The sequence below is a fragment of the Salmo salar genome, chromosome ssa08, assembly GCF_905237065.1.
Source record: "Salmo salar chromosome ssa08, Ssal_v3.1, whole genome shotgun sequence".
Lineage (NCBI taxonomy): Eukaryota > Metazoa > Chordata > Actinopteri > Salmoniformes > Salmonidae > Salmo > Salmo salar.
Window position 1 is genome coordinate 22,869,444 of NC_059449.1, and position 14,214 is coordinate 22,883,657.

The 14,214-nt window shown below is 40.5% G+C and overlaps 1 long non-coding RNA gene across 3 annotated transcripts; it reads right to left on the reverse strand.

Annotated features, from left to right (window-relative positions):
* Positions 1 to 427: 427 nt before the first annotated feature.
* Positions 428 to 6,649, reverse strand: LOC106592304 (uncharacterized). Of its 3 annotated transcripts, none has more exons than XR_006770813.1 (6): positions 6,617 to 6,649; positions 3,056 to 3,101; positions 1,842 to 2,223; positions 1,584 to 1,726; positions 1,187 to 1,237; positions 428 to 986 (listed from the first exon to the last, which is right to left on the reverse strand). It is a non-coding gene; the product is annotated as an uncharacterized lncRNA (long non-coding RNA). The 3 variants fall into 3 exon arrangements; XR_006770815.1 differs by lacking the exon at positions 6,617 to 6,649 and adding an exon at positions 5,310 to 5,348; XR_006770814.1 differs by lacking the exon at positions 1,187 to 1,237.
* Positions 6,650 to 14,214: the final 7,565 nt, after the last annotated feature.

Consider the following 14,214-nt stretch of genomic DNA (forward strand, 5'->3'; position numbering starts at 1 on the left):
TAGCTACAGAATACTGCACAAATGTTTTAAAAGTGAATATTTGATCAAACAGGAGTATTGTGCTGCTGGTTGGGCAGAGTTTGCACTTTTGGGACTATCATATTGGTTCCTTTGTACTGGGTAAGCTAAGTAAAAAATATATACTAACATTACGAGAGAGAGGTCAAAGAAAAAAACTGTTTCTTGATCAGCACTTTCTCTGGGACGCTTTGTGAATACAGGCTCTGGTCACATGTCCATGCATGACACAACACATCTAGTGTTCAATTCTGGTACTGCTTTAACTTTACTGATAAGGACTATTTTCTATCTATTAACTAAAGTGTTTTTACTGTGCTATGTCAACTAATAACTGACATCCTTTAGAAGGAAAACACTGGAGTTACTATTAGTACATTACAACACTTAGTAATACAGTATATCTGGATCACAGTATATAGATGTATTTAGTCAGTAGAATGAACACATGATACATATGGAACAGAATGGACACAAATATAGAACACTGCTGCATTTGAAATGGGTTGATAACTGTAAAAACTTCAATGATATTTTTTTATATGCACACCACAATGGTACATTTAAAAAACATAATAGTAAATTATGGTAAAAAATAATAATATGTAAACCACAGTTAGAGACTATGAATCCACAGTTCCACTCCCCTGGGCCTGATGAATGGTGGACAAACTCCACATAGACATGGTCTCTTTAAAGACATCAAATACGTCTTTCAATGTAGTTATACATAGAAACAAAAACAGGTTCAGCCTAACACAGTGAAAACCAGTTCAACTCTATAAGATAGGGAATTACATTTGCTATTGCAATTGGACTACAGTGTGAATGGTTTTTCACACACACAGTATTTTCGAGGAGCACATGGTCCATCCTTCCAATTCTTCAATGGGTCTGATGCCGTCTGTGAGATCTCAACACAAGCCACCTTGTCATTCAAGTTATTTGGTTCCCCTTCCATCCAATAGCTATAAACAACACAGAGAATCAGAGTTGAAAATCATCCAATACAACATAGAGAATATTAACCTAGTCCCCAGGCTCAATTGTTACCATCCGACAGAGAGGGAGAGAGAGAGCTGGCTGAGGACGAGATTATCAGACTGTAAAAAGTAATTTCTTACAACAGAAAAAATTGTGTAAAAGTCCTCCAGAACATGTTCCTTACGTAGAGGTTAAATGGTGTTTTGCCAACCCACTCCCAGATTCCGTATTAACCCTGTAAATACACAGAATTATACCTCTAACCGCACAGAATTAACCCTGTAACCATGCGGAATGTATGCTTGAAAAATAGACTTTCATCAAGATTACATCAAATTTTGAAGTGAAACTATGAGATCAGGTTGCAGCCTCAGCTATAGTATAGGTCTAGATATAGTCTCATGCAAACATGCTATTCTGACAGGAAGTATATTTTATAAATTGACAGTTACATGAACATTGGTGATACAATTGGTTACACATGTTGAATACTAATCAGAGAAGTAGATAATAATAATAATAATAACAACAACAACAACGAAACAGTAGTATTATAGTATTACTAATATATATTATATTACCTGTTCTTCTCTGCTGTTTATAATAACCAAGGCAGCACACATTGTTCTGCACTTTCTCTGACTGCCCCCAGCTGTTTCCATCCTGGAGGAGACATAATAACAGCTGGTGCCAAACTTCCACCATCCATCCAGACAGGGTTCCTCTGAGATAAACACAACAGAACAGCAGGCATTTAAACATCTACAAATATATTACATCTCTTCTAAGTATGAAATAAAATTGTACTTCTAAATAAGAAAATAAAAGACTGCACTCACCATAGAACCTAAGCCTGGTCTGTAACTGGTCTCTCGCAGTGATCCTGGTATTTAGACTATTCTGCAACTGGTCTCTCTCTTTAGTCCTTGAGTTAAGACTAATCTTTAATTGATCTCTTTCAGCAGTCATAACTTTAAGATTATTTTGCTGCTGGTCCCTGTCTTTGGTCCTTGTGGTGAGACTATTTTGTAGCTGGTCTCTCTCTGTGGTCCTGGAATATAGGCTATTCTGTAGCTGGTCTCTCTCGGTGGTCCTGGTATTTAGGCTGTTCTGTAACTGGTCTCTTTCTGTGGTCCTGGTATTTAGACTGTTCTGTAACTGGTCTCTCTCAGTGGTCCTGGTATTTAGACTATTCTGTAGCTGGACTCTCTTTAGTTGCATCTGAAAAAGGGAAACGTCAATCAAAATGTGTAGCTGTCACAACATTGACTACAAATGTTTTAGTAAAAAACAATAGAGAGAATACAGTAGATGGTTTGTGTTCAAAAATGATTGATGATCTATTTTATGTGTCACGTGGTTATGCCCATATATGTACATCCGGTCATGCCATTCTCACGCTATCGAGTGAGTGCTTATGTAACCTGATAGTGCATCTGTTTAGGGTAAAGCATGTGTTTGCATTTAAGTTGTCAAGGTGATTGATGTGTAGTGACCTTGTTGAACTATGGAATGTGTTTGAACATTTGAAAGAGTAGGGCAATGTTGTAGTGAACTTATGTCTCTACTGTTTAGTGATGTTGTATATGCAACAGTAATTTCCGGGGTGGTAGAGTATTGGTCAGTATAAGTAAAGAGCTGTGAACACCACGAGCGACAAGAAACCTTGAGAGATAAACCACAGAAGACTCTAATAAAGATATAAAACATTGCTCCTAGATCAATTTTAGGTGTATTGTGATTTAACTTCAATGAATGAGATCGCTGTCTCTCTCTCTCTCTCCGTGTGTGTGTGTTTGTGTGTGTGTGTTGACAAGGATCTGTAGCGTCTGGGGGGGGAGCTAATGACCTATGTCACCCCCCCCCCCCCAACATGTGGCTGTGTGTGGGAGGTTGTTCGGTTACAAGCAGAGAAACATGCTGATAACATTATTTTATAGGAAAGGAATTAAAAAATAATTATACATGTAAACATTTAAAGGATATAAATGGCATTTATGTATAAACATTTTAGAAGAAAATACAAGGGTTTTAAAAAGAAAAATGTATTTACCTTCAATGAATGACAGCTCTTCCTCTGGCCGGGGCGGCAGCGTAGCCTAGTGGTTAGAGAATTGGATTAATAACCGAAAGGTTGCAAGCTCAAATCCCTGAGTTGACAAGGTACAAATCTGTTGTTCTGCCCCTGAACAAGGCAGTTAACCTACTGTTCCTAGGCTGTCATTGAAAATAAGAATTTGTTCTTAACTGATTTTCCTAGTTAAATAAAGGTTAAAAAAAAAAAATCTTTGTTTGTGCAGGCTGCATGGTAGGTGTCAGGTTACGAGCTGTGGGTTGACACAGAGAGAGAATCCTGATCAAGGAGCAAATGCCTTATTTTATATGAATACAGTAAAAAAAAAGACATATACAGTGGGGAGAACAAGTATTTGATACACTGCCGATTTTGCAGGTTTTCCTACTTACAAAGCATGTAGAGGTCTGTAATTTTTATCATAGGTACACTTCAACTGTGAGAGACAAAAATCCAGAAAATCACATTGTATGATTTTAAGGAATTAATTTGGATTTTATTGCATGACATAAGTATTTGATACATCAGAAAAGCAGAACTTAATATTTGGTACAGAAACCTTTGTTGGGAATTACAGAGATCATACGTTTCCTGTAGTTCTTGACCAGGTTTGCACACACTGCAGCAGGGATTTTGGCCCACTCCTCCATACAGACCTTCTCCAGATCCTTCAGGTTTCGGGGCTGTCACTGGGCAATACGGACTTTCAGCTCCCCTCCAAATATTTTCTTTTGGGTTCAGGTCTGGAGACTGGCTAGGCCACTCCAGGACCTTGAGATGCTTCTTACAGAGCCACTCCTTAGTTGCTCTGGCTGTGTGTTTCGGGTCGTTGTCATGCTGGAAGACCCAGCCACGACCCATCTTCAATGCTCTTACTGAGGGAAAGAGGTTGTTGGCCAAGATCTCGCGATACATGGCCCCATCCATCCTCCCCTCAATACGGTGCAGTCGTCCTGTCCCCTTTGCAGAAAAGCATACCCAAAGAATGATGTCGGAGCATGGTTCCTCTCTAGTTTTAATCCTAGGTTTATGACTTCTAGGGAGTGTTTCCTAGATGCTGTGCTTCGACATATGCATTGATGGGTCTTAGATTTTTAGACTGGGTATCTGTAAAACACTTTGTGACAACAGCTGATGCAAAAAGGGCTTTTAAGAAATACATTTGGTTGATTGACAGATTTGTATTATTATAAAAAATTATATAATAATTTAATATAATATAATAATATTTCATAATCTTTATTATTATTATGTTACAGGTGAGACATACCCATAAATGTCAACGTCTTGTCAAGTGGTCAAATCTGTACAGCACCCCCAGACAATCATGTACAGTAGCTCCAACTTACAAGAATGGGTTTACAAGGCAGTGATGAAAACAGTTTATATGAGCACTAATTCAAACATACAATGATATATATTTGATAGAATTACCCATTCAACACTGCTGTTGTGTCTTTGGCATCATTAAACTGAAGACATGTTTATCAAATAAATCTCTGTAATTATTATTACGCGATTAAACTGATTAATCGTGTAACTGTAATTAACTAGGAGGTTGGGCACAAAGGAAAATATTCAGATTACACAGTTATCTGCAAGAACCCAGTCTTCACTAAGTCATCCATACATCAATTGTCTTAAAATCATTTATTTACTAAACTAAGTAATTCACAGAATGCATACAAAACAGTAGGTATCGTTACAAAGAAATGGTAGAGGAATGTACCCTAGTGGGCTAAACCGGCATGGCGGTTTGTTAATAACCTCTTACATCTAGACGTTCCGCTAGCGGAACACCTGCTCCAATATCCAATGATAGGCATGGCGCGAATTACAAATTCCTCAAAAATACAAAAACTTCAATTTTTCAAACATATGACTATTTCACAGCATTTTAAAGACAAGACTCTCCTTTATTTAACCTCTCTGGGCTAGGCGGGACGAATTCGTCCCACCTACGTAACAGCCACTTGCAGCCTGTGGTGCGATTTTCAAAACCTTAAAAATCCTATTACTTCAATTTCTCAAACATATGACTATTTTACAGCTATTTAAAGACAAGACTCTCGTTAATCTAACCACACTGTCCGATTTCAAAAAGGCTTTACAACGAAAGCAAAACATTAGATTATGTCAGCAGAGTACCAAGCCAGAAATAATCAGACACCCATTTTTCAAGCCGGCATATAATGTCACCAAAACCCAGAAGACAGCTAAATGCAGCACTCACCTTTGATGATCTTCATCAGATGACAACCCTAGGACATTATGTTATACAATACATGCATGTTTTGTTCAATCAAGTTCATATTTATATCAAAAACCAGCTTTTTACATTAGCATGTGACGTTCAGAACTAGCATACCCCCGCAAACTTCCGGGGAATTTACTAACAGTTTGCTAAATTACTCACGATAAACGTTCACAAAAAGCATAACAATTATTTTAAGAATTATAGATACATTACTCCTCTATGCACTCGATATGTCCGATTTTAAAATAGCTTTTCGGATGAAGCACATTTTGCAATATTCTAAGTACATAGCCCGGCATCACAGGGCTAGTTATTTAGACACCCACGCAGTTCAGCCTTCACCAAAATCACATTTCCTATAAGAAAAATGTTCTTACCTTTCTTGTTCTTCGTCAGAATGCAGTCCCAGGACTTCTTCTTCAATAACAAATGTAGGTTTGGTCCCAAATAATCCATCATTATATCCAAACAGCGACGTTTTGTTCGTGAGTTCTAGACACTATCAGAATGGTAATCCACGGTCACGAGCATAGCGCATGGCGTGACAAAAAATGTCTAAATATTCCATTACCGTACTTCGAAGCATGTCAACCACTGTTTAAAACCAATTTTTATGCCATTTATCTCGTAGAAAAGCGATAATATTCCGACCGGGAATCTGCAATAAACTAAACAGCCGAATTAAAATACTCCACGGGGGCTAATCGCGCACGCGCCTCACTCCATTGTCACCTAATGGGACACTTGAATAAGATGATAATCTGTTTCAGCCTGAGGCTGCCTCGTCAACCTTCATGATTTTCCCGCGTCCTGAGAGCCTATTGGAGCCCTGGGAATTGTCACGTTACAGCTAAGATCCTTACTTTTCAATAAACAGATGCAAGACGCACGACTCCTTGTCAGACAGGCCACTTCCTGCATGAAACCTTGTCAGGTTTTTGCCTGCCATAGGAGTTCTGTTATACTCACAGAGACCATTCAAACAGTTTTAGAAACTTTAGGGTGTTTTCTATCCAAACCTGAACAATAATATGCATATTCTAGCTTCTGAGTTGGTGTAGGAGGCAGTAAAAAATGGGCACATATTTTTTCCAAAATTCTCAATACTGCCCCCTAGCCCAAACAGGCTAACCACACTGTCCGATTTCAAAAAGGCTTTACAGCGAAAGCAAAACATTAGATTATGTCAGCAGAGTACCAAGCCAGAAATAATCAGACACCCATTTTTCAAGCTAGCATATAATGTCACAAAAACCCAGAAGACAGCTAAATGCAGCACTAACCTTTGATGATCTTCATCAGATGACACACCTAGGACATTATGTTATACAATACATGCATGTTTTGTTCAATCAAGTTCATATTTATATCAAAAAACAGCTTTTTACATTAGCATGTGACATTCAGAACTAGCATACCCCCCGCAAACTTGCAATATTCTAAGTACATAGCCCAGTCATCACTGGCTAGCTATTTAGACACCCGGCAAGTTTAGCCTTCACCAAAATCAGATTTACTATTATAAAAGTTTGATTACCTTTTGTTGTCTTCGTCAGAATGCACTCCCAGGACTGCTACTTCAATAACAAATGTTGGTTTGGTCCAAAATAATCCATCGTTATATCCGAATAGCGGCGTTTTGTTCGTGCGTTCCAGACACTATCCGAAAAAGTAAAGAAGTGTCGCGCGCATGGCGCAATTCGTGACAATACAATTCTAAATATTCCATTACCGTACTTCGAAGCATGTCAACCGCTGTTTAAAATCAATTTTTACGACATTTTTCTCGTAGAAAAGCGATAATATTCCGACAGGGAATCTCCTTTTCGGCAAACAGAGGAAAAAATCCCAAAGGCGGGGGCGGTCGGGTCACGCGCCTAAGCCGAGTGTCCCTTGATCGGCCACTTGAGAAAGGCGATAATGTGTTTCAGCCTGGGGCTGGAATGACGACATTCTGTTTTTTCCCGGGCTCTGAGCGCCTATGGACGACGTGGGAAGTGTCACGTTAGAGCAGAGATCCTTAGTAAATGATAGAGATGGAAAAGAAGTTCAACAAATGGTCAGACAGGCCACTTCCTGTAAAGGAATCTCTCAGGTTTTGATCTGCCATTTGAGTTCTGTTATACTCACAGACACCATTCAAACAGTTTTAGAAAATGTAGGGTGTTCTCTATCCATATGTAATAAGTATATGCATATTCTAGTTACTGGGTAGGAGTGGTAAGCAGATTAAATCGGGTATGTTTTTTATCCAGCCGTGTCAATACTGCCCCCTAGCCCTAACAGGTTAATGGACGCTGTTGGTACGACATCACCGATGCACTTATTAACCTCTTGGGGCTATGTGGGACGCTAGCGTGCCACCCGTGGTGCACCCTATCAACAGCAGGTGCATTTCAAGAGCGGGAAATTTGAAACCAAATAAATGTCAAAATTCAAATTTTTCAAACATACAACTATCTTACACCCTTTGAAAGATAAACATCTCCTTAATCTAACCACGTTGTCCGATTTCAAAAAGGTTTTACGGCGAAAGCATAAAGTTAGATTATGTTAGGAGAGTACATTGACCATAGCTGTGTGTAAGGTTTTGTCAATTCAAAGACAGGCGTCACCAAAACCATAAAACCAGCTAAAATGATGCACTAACCTTTGACAATCTCCATCAGATGACACTCCTAGGACATTATGTTAGACAATACATGCATTTTTAGTTCTATCAAGTTCATATTTATATCCAAAAACAGCGTTTTACTATGGCGTTGATGTTCAGGAAATCGTTTCCCTCTAATAACCGGCAGTCAAGTCAGCACAACAAATTAAATAATTAATATTAGAAAACATTGGTAAAATATTATATTGTCATTTAAAGAATTATAGATTTACATCTCTTGAACGCAATCGACTTGCCAGATTTAAAAATAACCTTACTGGGAAATCACACTTTGCAATAATCTGAGCACTGCGCCCAGAAAAATACGCTTTGCGATACAGACTAACGGCCATGTTGGAGAGATCTAAAATCGAAAATACTATGTAAATAATCCATTACCTTTGATTCTCTTCATCAGATGTCACTTCCAGGAATCCCAGGTCCATAACGAATGTAGTTTTGTTCAAAAAAGCTCATCATTTATGTCCAAAAAGCTCCGTGTTGTTAGCACATGATCTAAGCCCGCCGGACTTCACTTCATGAACGAGGGGGAAAAATATATTTACGTTCGTTCAAACATGTCAAACGTTGTATAGCATAAATCATTAGTGCGTTTTTTAACCAGAACATGAATAATATTCAAGGTGGACGAATGCGTTCTCTTTTAAAACATATTGGAACGAGGGTACCCAACATGACCTCGCGCGCCAGAGTCTAATCGGCCATCACCGTTCCAAGGCTCTTGTTCGGTCAGATCTCACAGTAGAAGACTCAAAACACTTTGTAAAGGCTGGTGACATCTAGTGGAAGCAATAGGAAGTGCCAAAACATTAATAAGCCCCTGTGTGTTTCAATGGCATAGGCTTAAACGTAATTCAACACATCAGGTATCCACTTCCTGTCAGAATCTGTCTCAGGGTTTTGCCTACCAAATGAGTTCTGTTATACTCACAGACACCATTCAAACAGTTTTAGAAACTTTAGGGTGTTTTCTATCCATATATAATAAGTATATGCATATTCTAGTTACTGGGTAGGATTAGTAACCAGATTAAATCGGGTACGTTTTTTTATCCAGCCGTGAAAATACTGCCCCCTCCCCCAACAGGTTTAATGAACTTGCACACCGAGTCAGCGTATTCGTCAATGTTGTTGTTCGCAGAAATGCGGAACATATCCCAGTCCACGTGATCGAAGCAATCTTGAAGCGTGGATTCCGATTTGTCGGACCAGCGTTGAACAGACCTGAGGGCGGGAGCATCCTGTTTTAGTTTCTGTCTATAGGCTGGGAGCAACAAAATGGAGTCGTGGTCAGCTTTTCCAAGGGCGGGCGGGGGAGGGCCTTATATGCGTCTCGGAAGTTAAAATAACAGTGGTCTAGGGTTTTGCCTGCCCTGGTAGCACAGTCGATATGCTGATAGAATTTGGGGAGCCTTGTTTTCAGATTAGCCTTGTTAAAATCCCCGGCTACAATAAATGCAGCCTCAGGATATGTGGTTTCCAATTTACATAGAGTCCAATGAAGTTCTTTCAGGGCTGTCGATGTGTCTGCTTGGGGGACATAGGTCATTAGCTCCCCTCACAGACGCTACAGGTCCTTGTCAACACACACACACACACCAGGCACACACACACCCCCCCCACACACACACACACACACACACACACACACACACACACACACACACACACACACACACACACACACACACACACACACACACACACACACACACACACACACACACACACACACACACGGAGAGAGACAGCAATTTCACTCATTGAAGTTAAATCACAATACACCTAAAATTGGTCTAGGAGCCATGTTTTATTTCTTTCTTCTTTAGAGTCTCTGTGGTTTATCTCTCAAGGTTTCTTGTCGCTCATAGTGTTCACAGCTCTTTACTTATACTGACCAATAGCCTACCGCCCCAAACCCCCACCCACCCACGGAAATAACTGTTTTATATACAATGTCACCAAACAGCAGAGACATAAGCTCACTACCACAGTGCCCTACTCTTTACATTTTTTCAAACACGTTCCACAGTTCAACAAGGTCACTACAAATCAATCACCTTGACAACTTTAATGCAAACACATGCTTTACCCTAAACAGATGCACTATCAGGTTACATAAGCACTCACTCCATAGCGTGAAAACGGAAGGACCGGATGTACATATATGGGCACAACCACATGACACAAAAAATAGGTCATCAATCATTTTTGAACACAAACCGTCTACTATATTCTCTCTTACATACTATTTAGAAACGTAATGTTTAGTAAAAATGAATGCAGTAAGTAACAAATATTAACATACTAGGCTCACATTTAATTTGGGTACACTGCATCCCCTTATCTGGTAACTAGCTGTCAAATACCTGTGTCTTTAACAGATGAATCAAGATAGGTTTCATGCCCTTTTCTACAATAAAAGAATGCTGAGATTTTGAACAAATAATCAATCCACTGTTCTCTCCCATACTGTATAGTTGTATCATTATGCTTATATGAATCAGAGTCCTTGCAGCAATAATCTGTATATTCAAACAGCTCAGTGATTGCAGTGCTATAATACCAAACACAGTTGAATGTACAGTGCCTTCAGATAGGATTCATAGCCCTTATTCCACATTGTGTTGTGTTACAGTCTGAATTCAAAATGAATAATAAAAATAAATCTCACTAAACTACACACAACACACCATAATGACAAAGTGAATATATGTTTTTAGAAATGTTTGCAAATGTATTGAACGTACAGAACTATCAAATTGACATACGTATTCACACCCCTGACTCAATACATGTTAGAATCACCTTTGGCAGGGATTACAGCTGTGAGCATTTCGGGGTAAACTGCCAAGAGCTTTGTACACCTGCATTGTACAATATTTGCACATTATTCTTTTTACAATTGTTGACCATTGCTGGAGAGCCATTTTCAAGTCTTGCCATAGATTTTCAAGCCCATTTAAGTCAAAACTGTAACTAGGCTATTCGGGAACATTCAATGTCATCTTGGTAAACAATTACAGTGTATATTTGACCTTGTGTTTTAGGTTATTGTCCTGCTGAAAGGTGTTTTTCTTCCAGTGTCTGTTGGATAGCAGACTCAACCAGGTTTTCCTCTAGGATTTTACCTGTGCTTATAGCTATATTCCATTTCTTTTTATCCTAAAAAACTCAGTAGTTCTTTGCCGATGACAAGGATACCCATGACATGATGCAGCCACCACCATGCTAGAAAATATTAAGATTGGTATACAGTTGTGTGTTATGTTGGATTTGCCACAAATATAACGCAGTATCATATCTGATCTTATAAATTACCATATATCTGACCTCATACAGTATCATATCTGATCTCATGAATTACCATATCATATCTGATCTCATAAATTGCCATATCATATCTGATGTCATGTATTACCATATCAGATCTCATACATTACCATATCATATCTAATCTCATAAATGATCATATCATATCTGATCTCATAAATTACCTTTATCTGATCTCATAAAGTAACATATCATATCTGATCTCATACATTAACATATCATATCTGATCTCATAAATTACCATATCTAATCTAATAACAGCTCCTTTTGGAGCTATTACAGCTTGATGACGTCATTGAGCAGCACTTTCTTAGGACATTTCTTTTCATCTTTTTAATGACAGAATGTAGAAATGTACCCAGGAAGGTTGTGGGTGGTGGAGAACAGATCCCCTAATGCCGCGTTCAAAACACCTGGGAACTCGGAAATCTCTGACTTCAGGTCTTGCAAACTATCACAGATTACAAAGGGAAACCCAGCCACGAGCTGTCCAGTGATGCGAGCCCACCAGACGAGCTAAATTCTGTCTATGCTCGCATCGAGGCTAGTAACACTGATCCATGCAAGCGAGCACTAACTGTTCCGGACGACTGTGTTCAAGCTCTCTGTAGGCAGTGTGAGTAAGACTTTCAAACAAGCTAACATTCACAAGGCCGCATGGTCAGACGGATTACCAGGACATGCGCTGAACAGATGGCAAATGTCTTCACTGACATTTTCAACCTCGACCCTGACCCAGTCTGTACGACCTACGTTTCAAACAGATCACCTTATTCCATGTGCTCAAGAACACCAAGGCAACGTGGCGGGCTGCCCCAGGTGGTGGGGGTAGGCAACAACACATTCGCCACGCTGACCCTCAACATGGGGGCCCCTCAGGGGTGCGTGCTTAGTTCCCTCCTGTACTCCCTGTTCACCCATGACTGTGTGGCCGTGAACAACTCCAACACTATCATTAAGTTTGCAGTTTGCAGACGACATGACGGTGGTAGGCCTGATCACAGACGACGATGAAACAGGGAGGAGGTCAGAGACCAGGCTGTGTGGTGCTAGGACAACAAATCTAATCCAAATCAAATGTTCCCGCTCCTCGCACTAGCCTTGAGGTGCGTGTCTCCAGTCTGATACCTCCAGTACCAGCCCCACGCACCAGGCTTCCAGTGCGTCAGCCCAGTCCCGAGCTTCCGACGACAGTACCTCGTCCAGAACTTCTGGCAACAGTGCCTCGTCCAGAAATTCCGGCAACAGTGCCTCGTCCAGAGTATCCGGCAACAGTGCCTCGTCCAGAGCTTCCGGCGACAGTGCCCCGTATAGAGACGGCCCACTGTCTGGAACCAAGAGAGACGGCCCACTGTCCGGAACCGAGTTAGACGGCCCACTGTCCAGAACCGAGTGAGAGGGCCTACAGTCCGGAACCGAGTGAGAGGGCCTACAGTCCGGAACCGAGTGAGAGGGCCTACAGTCCGGAACCGGTGAAGCCAGAGTCGCCCTACAGTCCGGAACCGGCGCAGCCAGAGTCGCCCTACAGTCTGGAACCGGCGCTCCCAGAGTCGCCCTACAGTCCGGAGCTCCCAGAGTCGGCCTACAGTCCGGAGCTCCCAGTCGCCCTACAGTCCGGAGCTCCCAGAGTACAGTCCAGGGTCTGCAGTGACTGGCTTCAGGCAGAGGTATTCAGTGGGGGTGGATTGGTCAGGTAGGGGACTAAGGCCTGAGCCTGAGCCACCTCCACTGTAGGAGGTTTGGGGAGGTGGGGTGTTGCACTGGAGCCGTCGGTGATGGCAGCCACCCTCCCTTCCCTCCCTTTAGATTAGGGGTTTATTTTGTAGATTTTTTGTTGTCAGGTGCATCCGGGGTCTGCACCTTTGGGGGGGGTACTGTCACATCCTGACCAGTAAAGGGGTTATTTGTTATTATAGTTTGGTCAGGACGTGGCAGGGGGTATTTGTTTTATATGGTTTTGAGTGTGGGTTTATGTAGAGGGGCGTTTAATTTATGTTTCCGGGGGTTTTTGGTTTAGTTCTATGTTGTACAGTTATATGTCTGTTTCTAGGGTGTTTATTTCTATGTTTACATAATATAGATGGTTACTTAAGGCATACACTAAAATAGGGTGATTGGTCAGTGTGGACAGGTAGGCAAACGTCTAAAAAACCCAAATTTTGGGATTGGACAACTTTAGCATTTTCATCACGTTCAACATTTGCGTTTTAGCTAATTAGCAACTTGTCAACTACTTACTATATTTTAGCTACTTTGCAACTACTTAGCATGTTAGCTAACCATTCCCCTCACCTTAACCATAACCCTTTTAGCTAACCCTTCCCCTAATCCTAACCTTAATCCTTTTAGCTAACACTGACCTCAACCTTAAACCTTTTAGCTAACCCTGACCCTAACCTTAAACCTTTTAACCCAACATTCTGTAAAAGGGAAAAGTTCATCAAACACTATCACACCATTGAATCTGAGAAATGTTTCAGTCAAAACAAACAGTAACTCACTATTAACGTATAGCAAACTTACAGTAGACAAACAGGCCTATGATCCCAGTGCAGATACTCCAGAGGGTGTCTTCCACCACAGAAAATGTGCTGAATCACAGAGTATTATGTCAGATATTTGTGGCTTATCTCTGGTTGTAAGGGTTTAGTTGCTCTATTGATCATTAAGGAACATGTATTTACTGCAGTACTCTCACCTGTTAAAGTGTGTGTGTTTCCATCTGTGTGTGATTTGATTTATACTTTAATATTTAACACGAACACCATCATCCTTTTCCTGGGCTTGTTGGCGTACATGTACTGTAAGTGTCATCATCAATATCCGGTCTGCATTGTTGGATACTCTTATTGAGTAAAATATGTAAAAAAAAGT